Source organism: Lissotriton helveticus, chromosome 5_1, assembly GCF_964261635.1.
Source record: "Lissotriton helveticus chromosome 5_1, aLisHel1.1, whole genome shotgun sequence".
Classification (NCBI taxonomy): domain Eukaryota; kingdom Metazoa; phylum Chordata; class Amphibia; order Caudata; family Salamandridae; genus Lissotriton; species Lissotriton helveticus.
This window is the reverse complement of record NC_136065.1, coordinates 320055252-320076264: the sequence shown is the minus strand read 5'-3', so window position 1 is coordinate 320076264 and position 21013 is coordinate 320055252.

The window sequence follows — 21013 nt, the reverse complement described above, 5'->3', positions numbered from 1 at the left end:
TCCAGGAATCCCATAATCACAACCATTGAGGGCTCTTGGATCTGGTGGTCTCTGATATTTTCATCTTTACTTGGTAGCATAATGTTCCTCATTACTGAGCATCTGCTTTGGAATGCAGGAGGAGGGTAGGGAGGCATGTGTGTGCTGCACAGGACAATAGCTAGGGGTGTAGCTCCCAACTCAGGATGTATATATTGCAGCATTTTTGCAAGAAAGCAAATCTTTCTTCACAGAGTATGTGCCAAGCACAGGTTACCTATAGACCAAGCATTGTGTCTGTCCATTTATTATTCGATTTAATTTCTTGCTTAACTTTACCAAATGAGCAGATGTAGTCATTGACACTGTAATCCAGTTCCATGCTGCCAATTATTGAGACAGTCGAGTCCTAGTTCATCTTAATTTAATCAGTGGGACTGAAGATCTAGATTGACAGTAGCAAAAGTGGATCGAAACGTAGTGTTTGTTATGGATAGGATCATCTTGTAACATAATTGTGCATCAAGTCAATGGTTTGTGTAATAAAGACAACCACTCAGGACACTGGAACTCTTGTTATGTTTATTAAAATCCAGCCCACCATGAGTCGAGTGGCTCCCAGCCAGCAGGTCTCAACTGGTGCAGCAGCTTCCAGACAAACAGAGAAACATGGAGCCTACGATGTAGAAGGTTCCTTAAAGCACCGTAAATAAAGCCAGCAATTTACAACTCATCCCCCTTCTTTCCACAACAATGCAATGCATAAAATAACACAAAAATGGAACAGCTCCCTCAAATTATTTAATGAGCGAAAATAATGAATGTGGAGAACCCATGCAACAAAACAAAACAAGAGAAAGCTAATCATGAACATACATAAAATACCAAATAACATAAATACAAAGCATGAAGCTTGAAACTTAATTCAAATTCTTTAAGCTAAAGGTTCCCTGTGGGGATTATATTCACCATATTTAATCAGCAAGTCGGCAAGCGCTCTCCTCGACCTGCGACAAACAGAATGTGAACCATTAGTCTCAGCCTGGCCAGATACATACCACTCCCATGAGTCTGCACGCGAGGGCTGAGGGTTCTTCTGTAGAAAACAAAGCGCAATGCTCTTCACTCAGGTGTAAGTCAACGTTGGTGACGCTCATGGTGGTTTCCAAAGCACAAGTTAACAATATCCTCAAAACCAGTTCAGACAGTAAATGAGGGCTTTCAAAGTTCCAATAATCACTGATAACTACCTAGCCTGAACAATACGTTACTTAAAGTTCACACTGAGATAATCATAGACAAGTTCACATGTATGTTCATCTTGATTCTTTCCTGATATTGTGGTCTGGTGTCTGCTGGTGGCAAATACTCACAAAATTGCAGTAAAGACAATCACTCAGGACTCTGGAAATGTTCATATATATATATTTAAACGCAGACCACTGTCAGGAGAGGAGATCTCAGCCAGCCAGCAGGTCTCAGCTGGCCCAGTTCCTACCTGGCAAACAGAGAAACCATGGAACCTATGATGTAGAAAGTGGCCTTAAAGCACCATAAAAAAGGCAGTAATTTCCTTTAGTTTGTATATCAATCGGTATGATTTCTCAGTAGGCAGAACAAGTGAATCATACAGTGCTATTCACAAAGGTATCTTGCAGTTGTGAGTAATTTAAACATGTAAGTTTACTCTTACACCTTTGAGTATCTTTTCTACTTTTGGCTATTCACAAAATCTGAGTGTAAAGTTACTAAAAAGTATAGACTTAAATGTTTCCACCCCCTGAATAAAGGGAGTAGGTTACTACTGCCAAAAAAGAAACAGCAGTAAGACCAGCACCAGACATGGCCTACCACTGATACCGCAACACCCTACGACAGAAAATATGATAAATTAAATCATTAAAAAAATTAAAAAGGTAAATAAATATAATTTTCTGTTGCAAAAATCTAAAGATCAAACATTTATTATTTAATTATGAAATATTTCTAGAACTGTTTACAAATTAAAAAAAAGGTTGGCCATGTGTGGCACTGGACTTCAGTTCTTGGCTGGAGTAATTTACTATTGTTTTTGGCTGCACTAACTTTAGAAGTACAGTTTGTGAATAGCAATGTGCCTACTCTTTTGTAGGTGGGGCATGTCCCTCCATGAATCACTCCCTAACTCTTGCTTAACCGCTCCTTAATCATTCCTAAACCCCACCCATTGTGTATTAAGTAAGTCCCATTTATCAACCATTCCCCCTGGTCCCTTCCACATTTACTACTAAGTAGTGCAGTTTGATGTGTGAGGTTCCTCCTATAGAAAAGATAGAAGAGTCAGAGGTGGAAACTTTCACTCCTAGGTTGTGAATTGCATTTTGTAGTACTATTGTAGTACTACTAAAGGTACAACAAAATTCAGTTTGTGAATAGGCCCTACAGCATCTAACTCCACTGGGAAATCCTTTAGGCTCCTATACTTCTGAAAAATGAATATAGTCTGACTCTTATTCACCGTTAATTATGGAAAGGTCTGATCTTAATAGATGCCAGGCAGTCAATGAAAGGGAGATTTGTACACATTTTTGGGATAAAAATATGCACAACTGTTTTATAAAGAAAACCTTCATATCACCGTAAGGCTCTGCTTAAGATAGCATCTCTGTATGTTTATTTCTTACAGACAATTTTCAGAGTTGACTGTTTGCTGAACATGTGTTTTTGTTGATGCTTTCCCAAACTGATAGAAAACAATCTAGAGCTAAAGCATGGGTATTCAATGTAGGTCATGATTCAACAAATCCATTCCCGATTTTTGGGCTAACAATGGACTATGTAAATCCTTTTGATTTAGACAGTGCTTTTTGCAAATGTATCTTACGTGGCTAGCCTGAAAATCTGGCATGGATCCACTATTTAGAGCCCACATTGGACAACCCTGATCGAGGGGAAGACTGTTCTAAAGGTAATTGTGCGGTTTTCCAGTCCCCCTGTGAGCTGGGATAAAGTCAGGCTCATGTGAAGCAGTATCTGAGATGTGACAGTTGCTGCCCCAAGTCACTGGCCTTTCAGGAACCAGCCTGGGTACTTGTGCTATTTCACAGACACATTCCTACTGACCTGGATCACGATGTGTAAGGAGAATTAATTCAGGCGAGTAATACTTGATGTTATGTGTATTTTAAGTTTTTCAGATGCTATCCTCACCTTGTAAATTGTCAAATGTCTGGAGCAGCAAAATGTTAGCTCCACATTTACACATCACAACCACACAATATATACATGCTCTTAGCACCATATACTTTGTGTGTTCCAATATTATCAATGTAAAGTGGTGCACACAAATGTAAAACGTAAGTGCATACATTGTAGAAATTAGAGATTCACAAATGTGTGGATATTAATGTTTATCCAAATCGTGAAGAAATATAGTTTTTATACTTTATTTTATACTTATGTTGTAAGTTATATTGCATGCAAATGGAAAGTGCATTACATGTCTAATAGTGCTTTTAGTATTCATCTAACATTTATTTTGAAATAGCATGGACACCTATACTCATGTAACTGAAGTGCGCTTTTAGGTTTGTTTTAACTTGACCATAGTAGGCCCGGCTCTTGAAATATATTTTTATGCTTGCATTGCATGTTCTTTCCTGCATGTTCTCTCCTCTGCAAGTACAGTCCAAAAGCTTCATTAGTTAGAGAAAGGAGTATTATGTATTAAAGATAGAGAGGCCTGAGAAGAAAATCTTGGCAGAAAGTGTGGAGTAGCTAACATTTTGAAGAAGCTGTTTATTCATTGTATATCTGCTACAATTAAGGTGCTCAAGGACGCGGGAGCACCTCAGTTTCTTGAGATGGGAGAAAACTCAAATGTTGCTAAAATAACAACAGGTTCACCACCATTGGTCTAAGGAAAGGTGGTGTGACTATTAGATCAGATTATCTGTATGTTTTAATTAATGTATATGTTGTTAGACTTGGAGAGGTACAGACCTCGCTGCTTGCCCCATTGCTTGCCAGTGTATGGCCATATGCTAAACACCTGTTCCTTTAGAGGTTTTCTACTGAAATCCGCACAATGCTGACACCTTCCTGCATTCTTAAATGTCCAACTGCTCCTTAATAGCCCATCTATAGGTAGATTCATATTTAGGTTAAATTACTTTTGAATTATTCATGTTTAGGGAGACTGAACAGAGCTTCCCCAAGGAGTACCAAATTAAGTTTTTTTGTACCTGGATTATTCTGAATGCCATTTTATGGGACTTTTGCTTTCAAGCCCGAATCCATATTGGATGCCTTAATATACTTGTTGCAATGCTTCATGTACATAATACTTCTCTGTTTTGCATACTTGGTGGTTTGTACCAAGGGCCTGATTTAGTTTTCAGTGGACGGGTTATGCCATCACAGCAGTGACAGATATCCGGCTTGCCAAAATATAAATCCCATAAGATATTATGGTATTTTATATTTCGGCAAACTGGATATCCGTCACCGTTGTGACGGAGTAACCTGTACGCCAAAATCTAAGGCACTTACTGTTTAATAAATCCACCTCAACTCTGATTGCTTAATCCTGGTCTTCATTGTGTGACTATATGGGTTACACTGTTATAATTGTAATTTGTTCCATTCCTTCACCTCTCGGTCAACAACAAAGGTCAACAACAAAGGTCTATTGAATGCAAATTGCAACTTCGGCCAAAGTACCATCATGTCTGTTTCATTCCCGAAGCATGTTTTTCTTTCTTTTTTTTTCTTTCTTTGAAATGTAAGAAAAAATACCTGTTAATATTGTGAATGTTTGCTGCAAAGGCTAGTTAAACACAAATGATCTATAAATTATTTACAAAATAATTGTATCTTCTCTGTCTATTTTTCAGAGAAAGAAGTGAGTTAGCAACTTTAGTTCATTATTTATCCCTTTTACATACAGGTTTCCCTCTCATCATTCTGACTCTTAAACTTCCCTTGTCTGATTCTCATCCCCCGCCTCCTCATACCTTATACTAACAGCCCTCTACATGCTGCCTTTATTACCTCTAGACTCATCACACTCCACTCTTATCACAGCCATCATGCCATTTCAAGCAATCCAGCCTGCAACAACATTCTATTTCACATGCCTCTAATACATACCCTTAGATTCATTACTGACTAACAAAAGAAGATGTTTTGCTCTTTACTGGACCCGCTCTTCTCCTTCTGACTGCCTCTCCATACTCTGTTCTATGTTTTGCCTCCCCCTCCTATCCTTACCTTGGATACTCATGCGTGCACACAGTGTAATACCGCTCATCTACTTTGGATTGTAAGCATGAATACACATACAACTATCACTTTGTTCCACTCCAGCCATGAATACAGTTGCCTAAAACTATCGAAAAGAGACGCACATTTCAAAATTCATTACAACCTCCACCAAAATACTCCCCGCATAGACAACACTCATAGAAAACACACCCTTCCATCCTGACACAAAAGGAAATATAAAGCTCATGTATTCTATCCCTTATTCCTGTTTACTCCACTACTCACTTCGAGGGTAGTGATTGAATTAAGGATAAATGTACTGGTATGATCATCACGCAAGGCACTGATACACTTACCAAATAGACCACACTGACTGCCTGCTATTACAGCGCTAATAGTGCCTTGTCATATGAACAATACAATATGAGCCCCCGGAGTGATGCTGGGAAAAAATACACATCTGCTTGGTTGTCAGTCCTCATTTGAGCAAGCAGATATGTGCAGTTTGGGTATTTGGACCAGTGACGGGCAATGCTGAGTTTCAGAGGAAGAGCCTACAAACATGAAACCAAACTCTTCAACGAATTGTTATAGGAACAGCTTGTTGATGGCAGGCTTGAAGTGATATGACTGACAATGAAGGACACTGGCCATCACTCCGTACTTTTGTATTAAACTTGTCATTTCACCATTGTGAGAAATGGGGTTGCTGAATGACTGGAGTGTGAACCTTAGTCAAGCAACAACCACAATCCTTCGCAGGGTGAACCACTAAATGTCACTAAATTAACCTGTGCTTAACCCTGGGTAGCTTGGCACCCAATCAATCAGGAGTAACTTAGAGGCATTGTGGATAGTATTTAGACAGCACACAAACAGTAATAAAGCGAAAACACAACACAAGAAAAATCCCAAACCAGATTAGAAAATGACATCATATTTTAATACAATATTTGATACCAAAATGACAAAAATCGAAGACATAGAACTGGAGATATAGATTTTAAAAGAAATCAATGAAAATAGTTCCAAAAGCGCTAAGCGCCAACTAAGTATATATGGTCGTGCTGGACCGGTACAAAGTCCAAAGTTTAGGCAGACTGCGATGGAGAGTGGGTCAGCTACCGGGACCAGGTTGGGCCCACTGTGCAAAAGTACCTTAGACCAAGCTGCATCGGCGTCGAAGATCCTGTCAACGAAGAGGCTGCAGAGAGCAAAAGGGGCGATGCGCCGTTGTCCATCCATGCGTTGGTGGCGATGCGCTGATCCTGGGCCAGCAACAGAAACAATGCATTGGCTCTGATGCGATGCAGAGTTTCTGTTTTAACGTTGATGCTGTTATCGCGGGAGATACAAGGACTTTACTTTGAAGAGCGTTACGCAGTAGTGGTTTCAAAGATGGACCGAAGGCTCTGAGCTATGCAAATGCAAAAACAACAATTGATGGACAGAATGCAGAACAATGTCATACATTCACCCCAGTACAGAGATCTGGGCTTAAATCCATCGTTTTTTTGCTCACCACACCACCCCAATTCAGACATGGCCATATGCAAATCAGCCTTGACCCTGTGCCTCATGGGAACAGTCCAGCCCGAACTGCCAAGCCATGTCTTCCTTGGACCGGAATCAAGCATCCTCGGACCGGTTTCTGGCTATCAGCCGTCTTCAGCCAGGATAGCTTGACTCCAGTGGTGTTGAGAGCACGGGACTCACGTCTGGGCATACCCGTCCCACTCGGGGGGACAAATGCAAAAACAACAATTGATGGACAGAATGCAGAACAATGTCATACATTCACCCCAGTACAGAGATCTCGGCCTAAATCCATGGTTTTTTTGCTCACCACACCACCCCAATTCAGACATGGCCATATGCAAATCAGCCTTGACCCTGTGCCTCATGAGAACAGTCCAGCCCGAACTGCCAAGCCATGTCTTCCTTGGACCGGAATCAAGCATCCTCGGACCGGTTTCTGGCTATCAGCCGTCTTCAGCCAGGATAGCTTGACTCCAGTGGTGTGGAGAGCACGGGACTCACGTCTGAGCATACCCGTCCCACTCGGGGTGACAAATGCAAAAACAACAATTGATGGACAGAATGCAGAACAATGTCATACATTCACCCCAGTACAGAGATCTGGGCCTAAATCCATCGTTTTTTTGCTCACAACACCACCCCAATTCAGACATGGCCATATGCAAATCAGCCTTGACCCTGTGCCTCATGGGAACAGTCCAGCCCGTACTGTCAAGCCATGTCTTCCTTGGACCGGAATCAAGCATCCTCGGACCGGTTTCTGGCTATCAGCCGTCTTCAGCCAGGATAGCTTGACTCCAGTGGTGTGGAGAGCTATGCAAATGCAGTGATGCGCTTTTTCTGATCCACGCCGTGGCAAAGATGTGTTGGTGTTGACCTCGCAGTGGTGATGATGCGCCAGTTCCGTCTCCACATTTCTAATGAAGTGCTGAGAAATTACCTTAGGCCCACTTCAAAGGGTCCAGGACTGGGGGTGGCACCACTCTACAGGGTAGGCTCACAGATGGCGTAGTCCAGGGCCAGAAGCCGGATGGTTAGAAGTCTGTTACGGCCCTTAGACTTCAGATCAGGAGGCTTGCCAACTAGCCCTCTGTGTTCTGGGGGTTCAAGTGATGCAGGTCTAGTCCTTCTCACCCAGACCAGAATGGTAGCAGGTCAGCACAGCAAGAAAGCAGTTCTTCCAGAGCAGCAGTCCAGCAGAGTGGCAACATGACAGTCCTTCAGCATCACAGCAGTCCTTATTCCTGGCTGAGTATCCACAGGTCCTGAAGCGTACTGAAGTGGTAGGGTCTGAAGTCCAGTTCTTATACCCACTGATGCCTTTGAAGTGGGGGAGACCTCAAAGAAGGGTCTTTAAAGTGCACAAAGGTCCTGCCTTGCTGCCCTAACTCCAGACTCACTTCAGTGGGGGCATGCATCCCATTGTGTGGGGATGGTACACAGCCTATTTAGGTGTAAGTGTGTTGTTGTGCACAGCTTTTCCCTCCCATCCTGCTAAGATGGCCCAGCAAGTCAGACCTAAGCTCTCATTCCGTGTGGCTGTCTAGGGGGACTACACAAAGTCCAGCTGTCAGACTCCCAGACGTGTCTCTGAAACAGGCTGCAGGCACACCTGGACTAAGAGCAGAAACACGCTATCTTTCTAAAAGTTGCATTTTTAAAAATATAATCATAAATTCAACGTTGTCATTAAAGGTGATTTATCATTACAATACCAAAGCTACTAAACATGATAGATGTACCTCCTTCCAATTGGGAATTACAGCTCATTAGATGTAACAAGGAATCCCCAATGTTAACCTAAGGGAAGGGTAGACCTCATAGTAGTGAAAAATGAATTTGGGAGTTTTTCACTACCAGGATATGTAAAACTTAAAGTATATTTCCTGTCTTTTAATTGCACAGTGCCCTGCCCTATGTGCTAACTAGGGCCTACTTTAGGGGTGACGTATATGCAATAAAATGGGTGTTTAAGACTTGGCAAAGGGTTTTAAATGCCAAGTCGACATGGCAGTGTAAACTGCATGCACAGGTGGCAGTGACAGGCCTGAGAGAGGTTTAAAGGGCTACCTAAGTGGGTGCCACAATCAGTTCTGTGGGCCCACTAGTAGCATTTAATATACAGGCCCTGGGTACGTGTTTTGCACTTTACTAGGGACTTACAGGTAAAATAAATATGCTAATTGGGTATACGTCAATCAAACAATGTTCAGGAGGGTAAGCATCAGCACTTGGGCCAACAACATTAATTCAGCAAATTTGGAAGTAAGCAGGCAAAACGTACACTAAGAGGCCAAAACAAATTAGAACTTGCCTGAGGAGAAACCGTTTGGAATGGAGTTGTGTGTTTGTTTTATGTGACCTTGTACAGTCATGTGTTAAACCATTTCTGTATGTGTGCTTAAGCAAGTAGCTGCGCTGACCATGGTGGTATTATTAGGAATTTTGAGGGCACCATGGCGGTGCCCATCATTGTTACAATACAGGCCCAGGCGTAATGGTGAAAATTCTTGATATATTGGATATATTGTCAATGACCCACGCTGGTGGCATATTGGTAAAGACTTTGGCATATTGTGGGCGTCCATGGCATGATGGTGCTCACTTTTTAGAGCTGCTGCCTTTGGTGTATTGGTGGTAGTTTTTGGCACATTGTGAGCATTCATGGAAAGATGATGCCACTGCCCACCCACAGCCCTAGCAGAATGATGGTAGATCCTGTCAAATTATAACTATTCAAAGCTTGATGATGCCATTCCCTGGTATCTTGTTTTCATTAGTGTAACAATGGTATTCAAGGCATATAGTGGTAGTCCATAGAATAATGGTGCCCCACCCTTAGTACAATGGTATACCTTGCATAATAGTGATGATAAGCAATTCCTAGCATAATGTGTGCATCCATGGCATGATTTCGCTCACCCATTATATAATGCTAGCCATGGCACAATGGTTCAACAGACACAAACAGAGATACCTTGCTGAACAATCCAGCTACTTCTCTGAACTCAAATGTTTTTTCTTCTTACTACAGTCTGCCCTCTCCAAAGAGTGTTGATGTAGTGATGTACGCCATTGATCCAGCTACGGGTGTGGACCCTCAAGATATAAAAATTGACAAAAAGTTTTGTGAACTGATCGATGATAGCAAACGCAGTGAACATTTAGCGTTGACCCACAAGTGGAGAAGGCAAAGACCATCTTTGTTCAATTCTACTCATCTGCCCCAAATACTGATGAGGAGAATCGGAACCTAGTGCTCTCATTTTGAATAAAATGAAGAATTCGGTGGTTTTCTTGGAATGAAAAGGCTTTTTTATGTTGTAGAATTACGCATACTTTCCCAAAATGAGTGCTTGTTTTTTATAACAAAATTCACCCATTTTCATAAACTGACAATCTAATGTTTGGCGACAAAATTATTGAATTTCCAATTGTAAATTTAAAGCTTAAATTGGAGTACATTCCCTACAGCTGTCTGAAATTCTATTGTGTAAAATCACTCTCACCCACCTGTAGCCTGAAATATTAAAGTCTCAAAACCTTAGCCTGTAAAATCTCTCTTAGCCTGCTGAAGTTCCTAGGACTGCAAAATTAGAGTCATTTTCTTTTTGTTCCAACCATTTTAATCACCGGAAGTTCATCCATGAAAGTTCTTAATCATATGATATGACTCAAAATCTGCTTTAAAGAGGCACGATGGAAAAGTAAAAGGAAGTGAAACCGAGATAGATAGATATGGCACATATTAGCAAGAACCTTGTTAAAATTATCGCCGTTTTAGCGGCAGTTTCCTGCTGCTAAAACGGCGATGATTTTAACGAGGTTCTTGCTAATATGCCCCTATATTCTCTCTTGTAGCTTTCAAGGAGGAAGAGTAATATATCCACAAGGAAGTACTTTCCGCAGACGGGTAGATTATTAGGAATAAAATTGAAAGCCTATATAGTCGATTTCGAAATTCTCTGTATTAAATCCCCTCATTGAAGCAGGGATAACATGAAAAAAGAAGAGCGAGAAACAAACATTACACAAACAACAAGTCATACGTAGCCTGAAGTCCAATTTTAAGTTGCATAACCTTCTTGTATATTCTTTCAGGTATTAATTCCAAAATTCAATCCTCCACTATAGGAACGAGATTAGTTTTCCATGCTTTGAAAATGTTGCTTATCAATTACCAATGCACAGGACATCTACGTCATTTGTAGATTCCTGAAAATAACATCAATTCCCCTTACATAAGGGGGTTTCCAGTAAGAAGACCTATTTAATTTTTGGAGATTCGAAGACCGGATGCCTTGCTACAGTCCTGCAAAAAATTAAAATGTCTCTGGCAACAACACCACAGCAAGTGATATAATGTCCCCAAATAAGTGGCCGGCCAAACATATATCAGTTTGGCAATTCTGTCATTCAGACAGGGGCCATAATATCCTGGATACCATCTTTCGACACACTAGATGCAAATGAAGGTATAATTCCCGTAAAACAACACCATTATTATTCCCTTTCCTTATAATTCTATTCAATTGTACACCCATTTCCTGTTCCCGCTGTAATCTCAATTTTTTAGAATTATTGAGATATTTTACACTTACACCAAGAATCTGCTAAAAATGTATTTGTGTTCTCTGTTTGAAATGTTTTTGCGTGGATTTTTCTGCCTGCTAATAAATTTCCCACTAATTGAATCTGTGTATTCTTTCATCGTTTGAGAAGTATCTGCAGCAGTTTGGTTTGGGCCAGAGGTCAACACAAGGTCTTCTAGGAAATGCTTACTACGCTGTACATTCAGCTGAATTACGTAGTAGCTCAAGTTCAATATATCATTTACTAGGCCACTAATGTGGTGACTTGGCCTCATACATAAACAGAGAGGGGCAGATTTGCAAGCCCCTGGCGCCGCCGGTGCATCACGTTGCGTGACGCTGTGGTGGCGCAGCCTGCTGAGTGATATTTACAAGCACAGGTAAAGTCACCCTGCGTGACTTAACCTGTGCTTGTAAATATCGCCCCTGTTCACTCAGCACTTTGAGTGCGAAGGGTGCGTCATGGGTGTTGCTGTGGGTGTTCCCAAGCAACACTGATGCATTTCCAGATTTACGAGAGATTGTAAAACTGGAAATGCGTCAGAATGCTATGCCACCCTAGGGGTGGTGTAGCGAGGTACAACGAGGAGAAATGTTTTCATTTCTCCTAGTTTTTTTACCTCTTTCAATGCGTGCTGCATTCTACAGCACACATTGTAAGTGGAAATCACCTCAATTGATTGTTTTTCAATCAATCATATCATTTGTAAAGCGCACTACTCACCCGTGAGGGTCTCAAGGCGCTGGGGTGGGGAATGCTGCTACTGCTCGAAAAGCCAGGTCTTGAGCAGGAAGGTGCCCCTTCCTGCACAGAAACATTCTCCCCATGACGCAGGCATCCTTGCACCATGGTGCAGAGTTGCCTGCGCCGGCGGGTGGTTGCAGTTTGTCCGCCAGCGCAGGGGGAAGCACAGAGATGCAACATATTGTTGTAAAATGTTGCATCCCTGTGCTTCCAAACTAACACAGCGCGGCGCAAGAAAATGACTTGCGGCACCGCGCCGCGTTACTTTCTTGTAGATCTGCCCTCAGAGAGTTTTACCCAACCCTGTGAAAGTAATTGGTGGAATGCTGGGCAAGACACCTCTATTGAGTAAAGAGATCAATAGCTAAAGCATGGTAGGGTAGACATGAAAAAGACTGGCAAATAAATTGGGTGTAAAATTAGTGTATTCCTCCCAGATGCAGTGTGAAAGCATCATTTGTGCACTGGTTGCCTTTGATCATGAATCCCACAAGTTATTATAGAAATTAAATATAACACAAATGGATGACTTCTTAAAGACAAACATTTGCAATGCAATAGGTCTCGCATTTACGCGAATTTGAGCTATTGACATTGCAAATAACAATGCCTTTTAGTTTTCGTTTTTAAAACATAAATAAAAGGCATTGTCATTTACAATGCCACCAGCTTAAACTCGTGTAAATGCGAGGCCTATTGCAATGCAATGCTTGTTTCAATATTATATACAAGCCATAGTTGCTGCTTATTTATCTTATGCAACTAACAACCATTGACAAAGCCAATAATCCTGACGTGTTGTAGGTATGATGTTACTTGTTATATATATCTGGATGCAATGACAGAAACAGCAAAATACAAGTCGGGCGGCACACTATGCTAAGCACATATTTTTAGCTTAAGTGTTTTTAAAGCCAAGCCTTTAATTACATTGGCCACGCCCCTTTGAGAGACCCCCCAGTTTTTTCATCCCACTTAAAGCCCTGCAAAATGGTATCTATCACTGCTGCTCTGTGCGCAGGGCCGGACTGGTAACCAAAACTGGACCTGGCAAACTGCTGGGATGGCCCCCCTGAATGAGGGGAGTGCAGCCGAGCTGTTGGCTCGATTTTGCTACAAAGGGCCGATATTGCTGGCCCTGGTAATAAAAACAGCCCCCAGGGTCCCAAAACCGGTCCCCACCCTGGCAGCTCACCGTGGAAACGCCTGGTACCCGCTACGACCAGTCCGGCCATGTCTGTGCGCTTAGGACCCACAGGTTTGTGATAGCAGTTGGCTGTAGGTGTGATGATCTCTGCCCAGGCTTTGGAAGTCTCTTGGCCCTTTATCATTCCCTTTATAACATGTCAGCTCGCCAAGCGATAAACTCTTTTAAGAATGGCTTTGCAACACTACAAGCCGCGACCTTCCAGAGGCATCGCACACTTCAGCCGCATCATTCATCCATCCTTCACTGTGACCTTCACACAGAAGGACTAAGCAGGCACACTAACCGGCTGAGTAGGGTGACCAACCATCCGTAAATCTCACGGACCGTCCGTAATTGGGACCTCACGTCCGTTGTCCGTGAGGATCCCTTTTACGGACGCCTTTTGTCCGTAATTTTGGCCATCACAGGGAGCAGCACTGCTCCCTGCGAGAAGCCTCGGCCCCCTGATGCTGGCACCTCGCACTCCTCCCCGAGCCATGAGCAGCCCCCCTGCCCATTGTCATTCTGTATGCCGGGTAATTGGCACACACAGAATGTCAATGGGGCAGTCTGGGGTGTTAAAAGCGTGTGGCGGCCTCCTCCTGCCTCAGTCTAGGACCGGGCATTCTGTTAGACGTTGGAGCATGGGCGTTTTACCTTTTATCTAAGTTAGATAAAAGGTAAAACGCCCATGCTGCAACGTAAGAGAACAGTTCATTTAAAGAAGCCAGTAAAAGGTCGTTCTTTCACTGTCTCATCGTTTTAGAACTGAAGTATTTTCAATATAATATTCAACAAAGCCATGGTTGCTACTTTTTTATTTTAAGGAACTAGCAAACATTGACAAAGCCAATAGTCCTGGCTGGTATACAGCCTTTACAACGAAACTTTTACAACGAACTACCATTACAACGCAACTTTTACAACGCAAACCATTACAACGCATAGCGCTGGGGGGCGCTCTAGGATAGGGAATAGGTTTAATGTACTATCCAACACCTTCCCTACTATCCACGGGGACTGGAGTTGAAATAGTAAATTAAACTATTCACTATCCAGCGCTCAAATGCATTATGCGTTGTAATGGTATGCGTTGTAAAACTTGCGATGTAAAGGTAGGCATTGTAAAAGTATGCGTTGTAACGTCATACATCCGTCCTGGCTTGTTCTTGGTGTAATGATACTTGCTGTATTATATATCTGAATGCAATGACAGAAATAACAATACCAGTCGTGGGGAACACTATGCTAAGCGTAGAGATTTAGACTAGGTGTTTTAAACCACGCTCTTAATTACATCGAACACCCCCTTTGAAGAGACCCCCCAAGTTTTTTTTACTCCACTTAAAGCCCTGGAAACAGCACCATGTCACAGTCAGCTTACATCCTGGCACTGTGCATCATGCATGACTCATGACTTCTACGTTTTCAGATTGCCTATGTGCAGGGGCATAGTGAACTCTCCCACACCACAACCCTCCCCTTGCTTTAGGAACTACAGCAAGGTGAAGTTCTTGATGGGCCTCTTGTGTCTGCAACTCTGCAAAGGCTCAGCTCATAATGTGAAAAGGTGGGTAAGTAAATAAGTGAAGGAATGTGTGAATGGCTGGATGGATTACTGAAAGGATGAATGGATGAATGAAAGGGGGAATGGATAGATAATGAAAGAAAGGATGGATGGATGAGTGAATGAGTGGAAGTATGGATGAGAGAAAAGGTAAATGGATGTATGGGTGGAAGGGTAGATGGATGGGTAAAAGGGCGGATGGGTGTGTGAAAGGATGGATGGATGGGTGTGTGAAAGGATGGGTGGATGGATGTGGGAAAGTTAGATGATGGGCGAGTGGATGTTTGAATTGATAAGTGAAAGGGTGAATGGATGGATGAGTGAAAGGGTGGATGTAAGGATTGATGAGTGAGTGAAAGGGTGGATGGATGAGAGAACGGATGGCTGGATGAGTGAAAGGATGGATGAGTAATAGGATCAATGGATGAATTCATGAATGGATGAGTAGATGGGTGGGTGGATGGATGGATAAGTGAAAGGGGGATGGAGAGAGAAAGTGAGGATGAATGACTGAAAGGGTGAATGGGTGGAAGGATAAGTGACTGGGTGGATGGATGAGTAAGTGAATGGGTGGATGGATGAGTAAGTGAATGGATGGCTAGATGTGTAAAAGGGTAAATGACTGGATGGGTGAGTGAATAGATGGATGGGTGGAAAAGTGGATGGATGACTGTACGGATGGATGGGGTCAAAGGGTGGGTAGATGAATAATGGATGATGAGTGAAAGGGTGGATGGAGGGATGGATGAGTGAAATGATGGATGGAAGGATATATGGTGGATAGGTTTGCAATGGTTGAATATGTTTGGATATAGATGGGCACAGAGATGGAAGGACAGAATGAATGGTGAAAGACTGAATGATGGATGAAAGAATGATTACACCTTGTAGCACCCATTATCTTAAGTAACATTTCCTATACATTGACTTTCATGTTAATATGAGTCGTTGTCTCTATATAATGTGTGTGTGATGTAACACACTCCGACACCCTGCGCTACATACTTGGGATGAGTAACACTATAAAAGAAATTAAATACACATGAGAGACCGTCTAAGTGAAGATGAGGGGCACCATTGGAGGGTGGTAGCAAGGCCGGACTGGCTGGACCAGGCATCGGATGTTTCCCTGGGAGGCTGGAGGGGGGGCTGGCACTGCAAAGTTCCTTGAATAGCCAGACAAATGAAGATTATGGAAGGAGCGTCGTGTTCATAAACAAGTCTTCAGTTCGAATGCTGTGTTCCAAAGTTTTATTATTGCAAAATTCATCCAATATCAGCAATCAAAGATTTATTGCAACAGCACAAAAGTTCAGTTGAATGTGGATTCAATAATCCAATCCGACTCCTTATTCTATAAGTCACAGTGGGTGTACACGTACCCAGTGTCGCGGGCCTGGATCTCGTTGAATTGAACTTCGCTTTGCCTAGATGGAGGCAAATGGTTGCTCTGAAACCTTTTTGAACTTTTTGTGAATTATATTGGATGCTCTACTAGGGAGATATAAATTTGGAGATTATGCAAGTCACTTTTTCCAGGCCTAAATAGAATAAGGAGTCGTTATTTTGAGAGTTTAACTGCCAGAAGATTTATCAATTGAATGTTGTTGGGAATCGCGGTGAGGATCTGATGTGTTGGATCTAGGCACTTTGTAAAGGCCACCACATCACAGATTGATTACTGTTATTCACGAGCCCTAATGATGGGGAAACATCCTTTACAACGAAACTTTTACAACGCAGTGCTATTACAACGCAGGTTTTACAACGAAAACCATTACGACACATTGCACTGGGGGGCGCTCTAGGATAGGCAATAGATTTAATTTACTATCCAACACCTTCCCTACTATTCACGGGGACTGGAGTTGGAATAGTAAATTAAACTATTCACTATCCAGCACCCCAAAGCGCTATGCGTTGTAACAGCATGCGTTGTAAAAACTGCGTTGTAACAGCATGCGTGGTAAAAGCATGCGTTGTAGTGTCATACATCCCTAATGATGTCCGTATAGAACGAAACGCGTTGGCAGTTTTAAGTTATCTACACAACATTGATTTAGATGAGATTGGATTATTGAATCCACATTCAACTGAACTTTTGTGCTGTTGGAATAAATCTTTGATTGCTGATATTGGATGAATTTTGCAATAATAAAACTTTGTAACACAGCATTCGAACTGAAGACTTGTTTATGAACACGACGCTCCTTCCTTAATCTTTATTTGTCTGGATCATTTGGGGCCTTAAACGGTAGACCCCAGGAAGAAGAGCGTACGGACTACTTACAGTATACTGTAATTAATATATTGATTTTCTCCACGTGCTTGTCGATTCACCCTTACCGTTTTATACGTAGTTCTATTCCTTGTATAGCCAGTAGTTTTCAATCAACAATAAAAGCGGCCTCACTTATATTCTGGTGCAGTTCACCATTGTCTGGTGACTAATGTACCTGCTGGAGCAAGGTGTGAATTTTGAATCATCTAAGGTAGCAAGCTGCGGCCATACTGAAAAAACGTGAAGTGCATGATTGTCTCAACCTAATATAAACTAATTTAGACTTGTACTTAGGTGGTTGTTAATTTACTTACTTATATACTATTGCACGACCACCTCTGACGTGTCTGTAAAACGTACCTTTTGTCCCGAAGTTTTGTCCTTAATTTTAACCCTTTGTCCTGAATTTTTGTCCTGAATTTAGTCCCTTTGTCCTGAATTTTTACTCTCACCGTCCTGAATTTGCACCTATGCCAGTTGGTCACCCTACGGCTGAGCTATATTTGAACCGCACCCATAAACTTGCAGGTACATACACTTATGGAGGTGCATTAACCCAGAGTGTCCTTACCGCCTTGAAATGACGCCTATATTATCCGGTCCCTGGCACTGGCTTAATTCACGAAGTTGGTAGCCCAGCTCGAGTGACTTGAAGCTGCATAGATACGGCACATGCTCATCGCACGGGCTATGCCACCATCTTTCCTACTGGCCACGTTTAGGAACACATCCCGCCCACACCTTCATGTTCCAGGAAAAAATACCAACGGAATGCTGGGAGTTGTGGTCTTGGGAGGAAAATAGTTGAATGGCCGGCGGAGATCACAATAAAATCAAATGTGTAGGGGGTTCCTGTAGCAATATGTTTATGCCACACATTTCTGGTTAAATCCTTACACAATAGATCAATGGGTTAATGCACGATCGTTGCATATTATTGGGGAATCACAAACTGAACAAGTTAATTCGGGGGGAGTTAGTGCACTTGGTGCAGGTATTTGTGTGCAATTTGCAAGTCGCAATCCCAGCAAGTTATATAAAGGGATGGGGGGGGGTTGCGGTGTCATGCAACCATGAATGATAATGAAGGAACGAGAAGTCAGAAGGGGCGGTTATGTGTGTGCCCGTTCAACCCCAGTAAGTTGGTATAGGGGGTTAAACCACTGCTGCAGAATAGTTGTGTAAGATGCACAGAAAAGGTTTGTTTTATACTGAAAAGAAACCAACGATATCCCAGAACCACAACCATGTCTCCTTTCCTCATTTCCTTCTCTCGTAAACTACACACTGTGTTTAGATTAAGGTTGAATGACTACTTGTAGAAACAAGCTGTCGCCATTGCGCAAAGGCAGCCGTTTGTTTATATTTGCATCGCGCTTTCACTTTAACAATAGCTGCCGCCCCACACTGCACTCACAGAGTCAGCCGGCAGCTATTACTAAAGTGAAAGCACGATGCAAAAATAAACATGCATCTGCCATTGCCAGAGCCGACTAAAAAAAAATAGTGCTTACCGACTAATGAAGGAGACTGTTTAACGGCAAAAGTAAAAGATTGAGTCCTCATAGGAGGTACCAAATGGCGACAGGGCAGTAACAAGGAGGGACTAACAAGCCTCATTATCAATCGGAAGCCAGCATTTACCATGGACAATGACACCAGCCAATCAAAAATATGGGCGGAGAGAAGGTGCGGCTTCCACAGCATACTCGACTACTGCATGCCTCGTAGAGCGAGCAGCCCATGCGCGCAGCAACGATACGCTCAACCTAAAAAAAACAGTTTGTTGCAGTGAAGAACTTCAAAAATAATGGGGGGGTGATGTTTTGGGCATCATATTTGTAGTTCCAGATCAAACATGAATTTAAGACTGTTTATCAGACTTTCCAGCGCTAACCACAACATTTGTGACTTTGAGATGGCCATTAACATGAAAGGCATTGGAAGGTTTCTCTCAGTTCTATATAAAGCAGTGCTTGTTCTTGTGAGAGACAGCAGGGGTAAAAGCTGAGCCAGAAGAAGTGCGACTACATCTCTACCACTTACCCCGGGAAACATCCTTTACAACGCAACTTTTACCACGCAGTGCCTTTACGACACAACATTTACAACGCAAACCATTACAACACATTGCGCTGGGGGGCGCTCTAGGATAGGGAATAAGTTTAATTTACTATCCAACACCTTCCCTAGTGTCCACGGAGACTGGAGTTGGAATAGTAAATTAAACTATTCACTATCCAGCACCCCAAAGCCCTATGCGTTGTAAAGGTTTGCGATGTAAAAACCGCGTTGTAAAGGCATGCGATGTAAAAGCATGCGTTGTAATGTCATACATCCCTTACCCCTGATCAATGGTTATATCTTTTCAGGCAAGGCCAAGAGAGTTTTGTTTAACTAGCGGCACTAACAACTACATTTAAAGGTGTGGAGTGGAGGAGGCGAACTTTATGCCTTTACCATAGAGCTGTCCTGGTGTGTGGGCATTGTGGGAGGGCGTAGGTGGCCTTGTTGGGGGCCTGATTCCGATGCAGATACCAAGGGTTTCCATTGTTCCTGGTGCAGGAGATGCTCACGAGATCCCCAAGGGCTCTAGAAAGCTTGTGCTCTTCGATTGCCTGACGACAAATCACTGCATTTGTAATGAAGATCTGAACAGGTAGGAAGGTTCAATAGTTCACATAACAGGTCAGAGCAACAACAATGCTAGGCATCTCCTCCATCCCTCCTCCAAATGCCACAACTGCCATTTACCACACATCACACCACCTACACAGTCTATATTCAACCATCCATGTGCCAACATTCCACACGCTACTGTTCCACACGCCGATACTCTCCTGCACATTCTCTCAAGCTGCCACATATTTCTCTCCTTTCAGCACATCTACTTTTCAACTCAACTAAATAGTCCACTACCCTATATAACAATACCCCAAATGCTTAACTTAATACAAAATTCCTGTAACAAACCAGTAGCTTACATGCACTGTATTAAATCCTTCATGTGTACATTCATTGGCTCAATTAAGGACCAAATATACCTATACCTAACTTAATACATAATCCCTGTAACGAACCAGTATTCTACGTACCCTTGTAACCAACACCCATCACAGTCTTGCTAACCCCTCCTCATTTCTTGCCCCAGACAATTCTTCTGGAACATTGACTAATTCCTTATAACAGACGTCAAGGAATACATTGTCCGCATCATCATCCTCTCTACTCCTTTCCTCTGCATTCCATCTGCACTGATATTCTACCCATATTCCAAACTCTACTATCCTGAACTCTCACAGCAGAGTTCATAACCTCGACCACTCGCTGTGGGTCAGACTCATAAAACTTGTCCCTAAGGAACAATACCAGACTTCCTAATGCGAACCCAACTTCCTACAACTATGCCAGAATCACACCTTGCCTTCCTACAAAATTTCAACATTTTCTCTTGATGCCTTCTCAATCATTCCTTCATTTCTGCACCACCAATTATCACAGGCTCCACCTTCTCTTGTCTCATTAACCACCACAGTCCAAATTTAGTCATAGGTTTCCTCCCCCTTAATAATTCAAACAGAGTTTTCCAACTCACAGAATTAGGAGTTACACTATATGACAACAGAGTGGCTTGTAAAGTCCTCCTTCAACACAACCATGACTTGATGGGCAACTGAATAGACTAATTTACAATTCTGTTACACCTTTCCACCTGACCATTTTCCTCCGGATGATATAAAGTCATTGTAGTATGTTTTATGCCTGACACCAACAGAATTTTTTTCATCTTTCTCTATACAAATTGCACCCCATTATCCGTTACTACTTCTTCTGGAATACCTTCTTGCGCAAAAATATCCTCCAAAACCATACCAGT